The sequence below is a fragment of the Neofelis nebulosa genome, chromosome 7 (assembly GCF_028018385.1).
Source record: "Neofelis nebulosa isolate mNeoNeb1 chromosome 7, mNeoNeb1.pri, whole genome shotgun sequence".
NCBI classification, from domain to species: domain Eukaryota; kingdom Metazoa; phylum Chordata; class Mammalia; order Carnivora; family Felidae; genus Neofelis; species Neofelis nebulosa.
Window position 1 is genome coordinate 143,999,480 of NC_080788.1, and position 6,982 is coordinate 144,006,461.

At 59.0% G+C, this 6,982-nt stretch overlaps 1 non-coding gene across 1 annotated transcript; it reads right to left on the reverse strand.

The window, feature by feature from the left end:
* Positions 1-896: 896 nt before the first annotated feature.
* Positions 897-981, reverse strand: TRNAR-CCG (transfer RNA arginine (anticodon CCG)). Its single transcript has one exon. It is a non-coding gene; the product is annotated as a tRNA-Arg (tRNA).
* Positions 982-6,982: the final 6,001 nt, after the last annotated feature.

Consider the following 6,982-nt stretch of genomic DNA (forward strand, 5'->3'; position numbering starts at 1 on the left):
TTGGCCTTCCGCTCTGAACCCTCCCCTCCGCCGGGCGGGCGCTCCCCTTGGAGGGCCATGGACATGGGCCATGGAGGCCCTTGGAGGCTCCCCATGGAGGGCCATGGACAAGCCTTCAGCCTCATGGCATGCCATGAGGCTGAAGGCTTGCTCGGAGCCGTGGCCACTGTCTCCACAGCAAGTTCCCACCTCATCAGAGGTGTTTCCAGCAAGAAGACTGCTTTGTAGAAGGCCGCAGGAGCGCCTCTGGGGGGCTGGGCCCCCCAGGCAGCTCACCCCCTTCTCCCTGCTCTTCCTCAGGATATAGAAATTTCAGTGTTACCCCCCCCACCCCCACCCAAGGAAAGGTGTCCCCTGCCCTCAGCCTCAGCCAGACCCCCTGATGGGCCAAGTCTTTTGAATGTGTTTTCTCTCTCCTTCCCTTCCTCTCCCTTCCCTTTTTCTTCCATTTTTTTTTTTTTATAAATAGTTTTTATTTATGGTCAGGCAAACTATAACAATATTGATTTGGAAAGCTTGGCTGAATTTTAAATGTTAATTTATTTATTTTTGAGAGAGAGAGAGAGTAAGCAGGGGAGGGGCAGAGAGAGAGAGAGAGAGAGAGAGAGAGAGAGAGACAGAGAATCCCAAGCAGGTTCTGCACTGTCAGCGCAGAGCCCGATGCAGGACTCGAACTCAGAACCGTGGGCTCATGACAGGAGCCAAAACCAGGAGGCAGACACTTAACTGACTGAGCCACCCAGGCGCCCCTCTTCCTTCTTTTTTTAATTTTTAAAAATTTTTTTTAATGTTTATTTATTTTTGAGAGAGACAGACAGAGCATGAGTGGGGGAGGGGCAGAGAGAGGGGGAGACACAGACTCCGAAGCGGCTCCAGGCTCCGAGCGGTCAGCACAGAGCCCGACGCGGGGCTCGAACCCACGAACCGTGAGATCGTGACCTGAGCCGGAGTCAGGCGCTTAACCGACTGAGCCACCCAGGCGCGCCCCGACTCTCAACTGGCTCTGATGAAGAATTCGTCCTGGCTTCCTCTCTGTCTCCGCACTGCGCCCCGAGCTCCGTGGGCTCCCGGCTAGGGAGAACCAGCATCCTCCATGGTGCTTGCTGGGGACACAGCCTGGCAAACTGTAGCCACCCCTACTGTCGTCTCCTCCCCCATCACAGTGGGCAGGTGGTCCCCGTTTTACAAAGGGGGAAACTGAGGCTCAGTCCATCCGGCCCCAAAGTGGCTCTCACTCTGAGCCAACAGGTGAAAAGTGAGGAAATCAGGGCAGGACCGGCCCAGCACGAGAGTCTCATTCCGGGTGATAGTGAGACACCCTCGCTCTCCCCCAGAGGGAATTGTGGCTTGGGATGTGGCCCGGTACCCCTGGGTGTCGGTCCCCCGCCCAGGCCTCACCCTCAGACCTCAAGGCTGCTGTCCGGCTTGACAGCCGGGGGCGGGGGCGGGGGGGGGGGCGGGAGACACCCAAGCATTCGCTGCTTCCTTCATTCATTCGCTTGGTGCCGTTCCGGGCTCAGCGCTGTGTTGTTCCAGGAGAGGACCTGCCAGGTTGCGTGGGCAGGTTTGGGGGGAACAGGGAGCCACCTGGGCAGAGGCAGAGAACGTGGCGGGGAGAGCAGCGCCCAGTGGAGTCGGTGTGAGGGAGTCCGGGTGGAGAGGGGGCCCCGGCAGGGAAGGCCGTGCGGGAATTGGATGCCGCCCTGAGCATTTGAGGAATTTATAGCAAATCGCAGTAAAGACACACAGCGCGAAATCTGCCACCTTAATTCTTTCTTTTTTTTTTTTCTAATTTTTTTTTTTTTAACGTTTATTTACTTTTGGGACAGAGAGAGACAGAGCACGAACAGGGGAAGGTCAGAGAGAGAGAGGGAGACACAGAATCTGAAACAGGCTCCAGGCTCTGAGCTGTCAGCACAGAGCCCGACGCGGGGCTCGAACTCACGGACCGTGAGATCATGACCTGAGCCGACATCGGATGCTTAACCGACCGAGCCACCCGGGCGCCCCAACCATTTCTAATTATACAGTGCGGTGCTGTGACACATGTCCCCGCTGTGGTGGAGTCTCACCCCCATCCGTCTCCTCTCCAGAGCTTCTTCATGCCCCCGTGAACCACCCGCCCCCACCCCCTCCCCCTGTGCCTGCCCCCCTCCCCCCTTCCAAGCCGCTTTCTGTCTCCGTGAGTTTGAGTCCTCCGGGGACCTGGGGTAGGTGGAATCAGGCGGGATTTGGCCTTTTGGGACTGGCTTATTTCACCCAGCGGACCGTCTTCGAAGTCCATCCGCGTCACAGCACGCATCAGCTCGGTTTCTCCTTAAGACGGTCGCGGTCGCGCTGCCCCGGGTGCTTGCACGGCTGGGTTGCTTCCACCTTTCGGCCCTGTGAATGGTGCTGCTGGGAACTAGGGCCTGCGGATAGGTTTGCCTCCCTTCGGGTGTGTCCCCAGAGGGGGAAATGCATCCGAAACCACAGAAGTTCGTGCCCAGTTTTGCATTGCGGAAAAGCCCTGCGGGGCCATCCTGGAGGATGTGCGATGATGCTGGAGGCCGCGCCCCCGGGGTGCAGGCCCGGCGGCGGCGGCGGGGGGGGGGTGGGGGGTGGGGGGGGTGGGGGGTGGGGGCGAGGCGAGGGGAAGAGACAATGAGGCCGGAGCCGGGGGGGAGGGGGTGGGGATCAGGATTGGGGGTCTTTCTCTGAGCCGCCTGGATAATACACTGGCTGCGGGCAGCTGGGCGGGCTGAGTGGCTGATAATGACACCATTATCCCAGAGGCAGGGTGCGAGGCCTCCCTTGTGGGCAGGGAGGAAGGGGGGAGATAATGAGTTCAATTTGGCCGATTTAATAATTTCTTCCTTCATGAATTCAACAAACATTTCTGGAGGGTCCATTATGTGCTAAGCACTGTGCTGGACGCCTGCAAACACAGGCGAGGGGCAAAGATTGCTGTCCCCTCTGCCCAGCCCAGTTGGGACCGCCGTGTAAACACACACTCAGGACGCATTGAGACAAGAGGCGCCGTCCGCGGAGGGGGACACGCATGTGTCCAAGGAAAGAGGGAAGGAAGTGTAGGGGTTTGCTGGGCGGGCAGGGGGCAGGCGTCGAGGCCTGGGAAAGCCAGTCTAAGCCCAAAAGGCGAGGGACGGGCATGATGACAACGGAGCCCGTGTGCGCGGAGAGAAAGAGGGTAAGGAGGGAGGCAGGGTGGAGACCCTGGGGACCCACAGCCAGGCTGAGGGCTTGCGCTCGACCAAGGTGACGGGGAGCCACGGACTGTTCGAACGAGCACATTGTCACTCTGGACAGATGCCTGCACTGGGGTCCAGTTAGGGAGGCGCTGTGAGCGGGCCGCTGAGGGGGTGGGGCCCGGCCGTGGCGCAGGAAGAAGCAGGGCAGGTGACCCCCCTGGAAACGCTGGGCTCCGTGGTGCAGATCAGGGCGCGCCCCTCCACCTCCCCTTGAAAGACCCCCAGGACGGCGCCCTGCCCGCTGCTTACTGCCATCTCCACCTGGGCCCAGAGCAGAAGAGACAGTTGCGCTATCGCGCTGGCTCCGGCCGCCCCCACAGGGTTTGTTCGCCTCCCGAGGGGCCCTCCAGCCCTGTGACAGCAGGGTGGCGGGGTGGTGACCGCAGAGAGACGGTTGTGGGGTCACTCCGCGTGACTTCAGCCCACGAAGATCCACGTCCAGCGGGAGCTGCGACTTCAGCCCACGAAGAAGGAGTGACGGAACACGTCCCTCGGTGGGGTTGGGCAGCCAGGGTGATGACAGAACACTGATTAAGCCGGGGGTCCGTGACCCGGAGGCCGAGGGTCCCGGAGGGGCCGTGCACCTGCTCAGAGCGGGCCATGACAGCGGTGTGGAGGTGAGCGGGCTCACTCTGGGAGGCAGAGGATTAGTGCCGATTCAGAGCGGGTCAGGTGCACGGGGGGCTTTGTTCGGACCTGTTTGCCTTTTGTCCCCGCCTGCAGAACGCCCAGGCTGCATGATGTCATTTCAGACGCATTAAGCTGGAACCGCTCAAAATTGAATAATTAATTACACTCAGCTTCAATCGCGGTGACTAATTGATCGGGGGCCTGCCAGCAGACACCTGGACGGGATTAGCTGCGCACAATGAGGACTGTGGGCAGGTGGCAGGGCCCCTCGGGACCCCCGGTCCCCGTGTGGGACTTAATTGGGACGGACTTGATTTCTCTATTCTTGCTAGAGATCTCGGGCAGGCCCCATCCCCAGGACCAGGGGCCGCGTGTGGGCTGGGCACCCGCCGGCCACACGTGTGGGCGGCCTGAGGTCTAGAAGGATGTGGGCGGGGGGGGGGGGGCCCTGACCACAAGTCACCTTCTGTTCTGTGCCTGGGTCCAAATCCCGGGCCCACCCCTGGGACAGCATTTAATCTCACAGAGCTTCCTCATCCGTGAAACTGAGGCTACTGAGGCTACTGCCGTTGTGCCCAGCACCGCGCACAGCCTTGAGTGCATGCCGATTCCATCACCGGCGTCGTCGGGACCCTCTGGGGAGGTTGCCCTTGCTCCTCCTGCCTCCCGGAGCAGCCGACATTCCCGGCCCTGTCCACAGGCCCTGCAGCTGCTTGTTTACTTCCTACAAAAGTCATCTCTCTAATTTTCCTCTCATGGACATCATCGCCTCCTCAGCTGTCCTGTGCCACCTTCCTGTGTCCACAGCAGCATCTGACTGTTTGGGGGCCCGGTTCACATTCCCATTCTCAGAAATCCACAGCCCAAATGCCACATTTAGCTCCTGCAAAGGGCAGCGTGTACCGTTGCACACGTTGTGCACCGCACAATTCAGACTCTGCGGTGTGTGCAAGCACAAATGTGTGTGTGTGTGTGTGTGTGTGGTGTGATACACAATTGCACAATAGGCACACTGGACTGTGTTCCTACCATAGACTCTCCTTTTCTCTGTCTGTATCCTCACAGATTCCTGGTCTTCTAAATTTCAGCCTCCTCTATCTCCATGCCACTTGAGCCCCACTCCCAGAGCCGAGCCCCAAGGTGGAACGGCAGTGCAGAAGTCACAAAGTGCACATCCCGCCTTCTGCCCTGCAGGCTCCCAGCAACACCTGCTGGTCTGGGTGGAGAACCTTCTGGCTCCTGAGCCTTCCAGCTTTCTTCATGTCCCCAGGCAGGCCTTGTTTCCACTCTCCCTAACCCCTGCCCTGCTTGCAGCAACTTTGCCTTGCCCTGCAAACACACTGGAGACGCCCACCCCTGCCCGCCCCCCCCCCCCCCGCCCCCTGCATTGATGTAAACACTGTGCCTCTGGCCCTGACCTTCCCGGCCTCCTCTCTCAGGTGGCTGAGTGGCTCTGTTCCACATGACACCACACACCCCCTCCTCGTGCCCCCTGCTCCCTGCACCTGCCCAACATTCTCATGCCCTGTGGCTGATCCAAGGGACACTCTGGGTCCTCGCCCCGCTGCCACCTTGGACACCACCACACCTCTGCCTTCCTTGAAGCCGCCCCCATGCCAACGCCAGTCTCACTGCTTGACTCCTGCCTCTGCCTGCTCTTTACTATTGCAATTGCCTAGGCTTCCGTCCTTGACTTTCCACTCCTTTTGTTTTTTTTTAATGTTTATTTATTTTTGAGAGAAAGAGCACGAGCGGGGGAGGGGCAGAGAGAGAGGGGGACACAGAATGCAAAGCAGGCTCCGGGCTCCGAGCTGTCAGCACAGAGCCCGACGCGGGGCTCGAACTCACAAACTGCGAGATCACGACCCGAGCCAAAGTGGGACGCTTAACGACAGAGCCACCCAGGCGCCCCCTTGCCCTTCCACTCTTGCCAAGCGGCTGGCCCAGCGCAGTCGACCACAACCAGCTTGCCTGGTCTCTTGCCTGTTCTTTCTCATAATCTTATTTTTCCCTCTGAGAGATGGGAATGCCTCGGGTTATGTGGCTGGGGGGGTGTCTTCTGACCTCCCTCAGGTACAGTGAGTGAGGCACTTTTGACAAGCTGTCTCGGAGAGTGCTGCCCTTGCCTTTGCTTCCGGCACATCCCCCAGCCCCAGGGTTCAGGGCACTGGGGTGCCCCGTAGGTTGGAGCAGGGGTGTTGCTGAACCCCTGTACCTGATGCAACATTCGTGCCACCCAGGCCCCGTACGGGTACCCAAAGTACCGGTCACCCATCTGGTCCCCGCGAGCTGTGCGGCCCCTCCCTCTACCCTCAGCACTGCCTGTCGTATAACTTCCCCTCTCCTTTTTTGGCAAAACTCAGAGGTGGCTGCACGTGAATTTCTTAAGACGGAGGGAAGAGAGCCGTGAGCCTTCCTTTAACTGTGTGTCTTTGTCATAATCAGAGCCCCTTTGGACTGCTGAATGAGAGCTAGGGGCAAGGACTGACAGCCTCTTACCCGCACACAATGGGGTCTATTATCTTCCTCTGGAAGCACTTTCGGAGGGATCTGCCCTGCCATCCACCCACTTCCAGAAAGAAGGGAAGGCCTCAGCCAATCTAAACAGAAGCCATCACTGGACAATGTCCTCCCTGGTGCCCGGCCAGCCTGGCAGACAGAGGCCCGCTCAGCTCCCAAGTCTGTGTTCGGCACAGCAGCCGTGCTGGGGACCCTCTGGCGTCCAGGTCGCACGCCGGGGTCATGCTTCTCCACCTGGACGTGCAGATGAGGTGGCCGTGGGCTCGTGGCCGGAACCCACAGGGCAGGTCGGGGGGCACTCCTCCCCAGGCTATGATTTTACCCAAAGGTGAGTAATTTGTTTCTAATCCCTATTTTTATGTGACAGAAATGGTACCGGCTTGTGGTACCAGATTCAAATACAGAAGAATGCACGTTCCCCAAAAGCAATCAACTGGTTGCTGTGGCTCCTTCCAAATATTTTTAGGCATATACAGTCACTTAACTAAATCTGTACATATGCGCATTTCTTTAACAGATGGGACCATCCATCCCGTGCGATTCTTCAACTTGTCTTTGCTCTCGACAGTCCGCTCAGTGCTTCC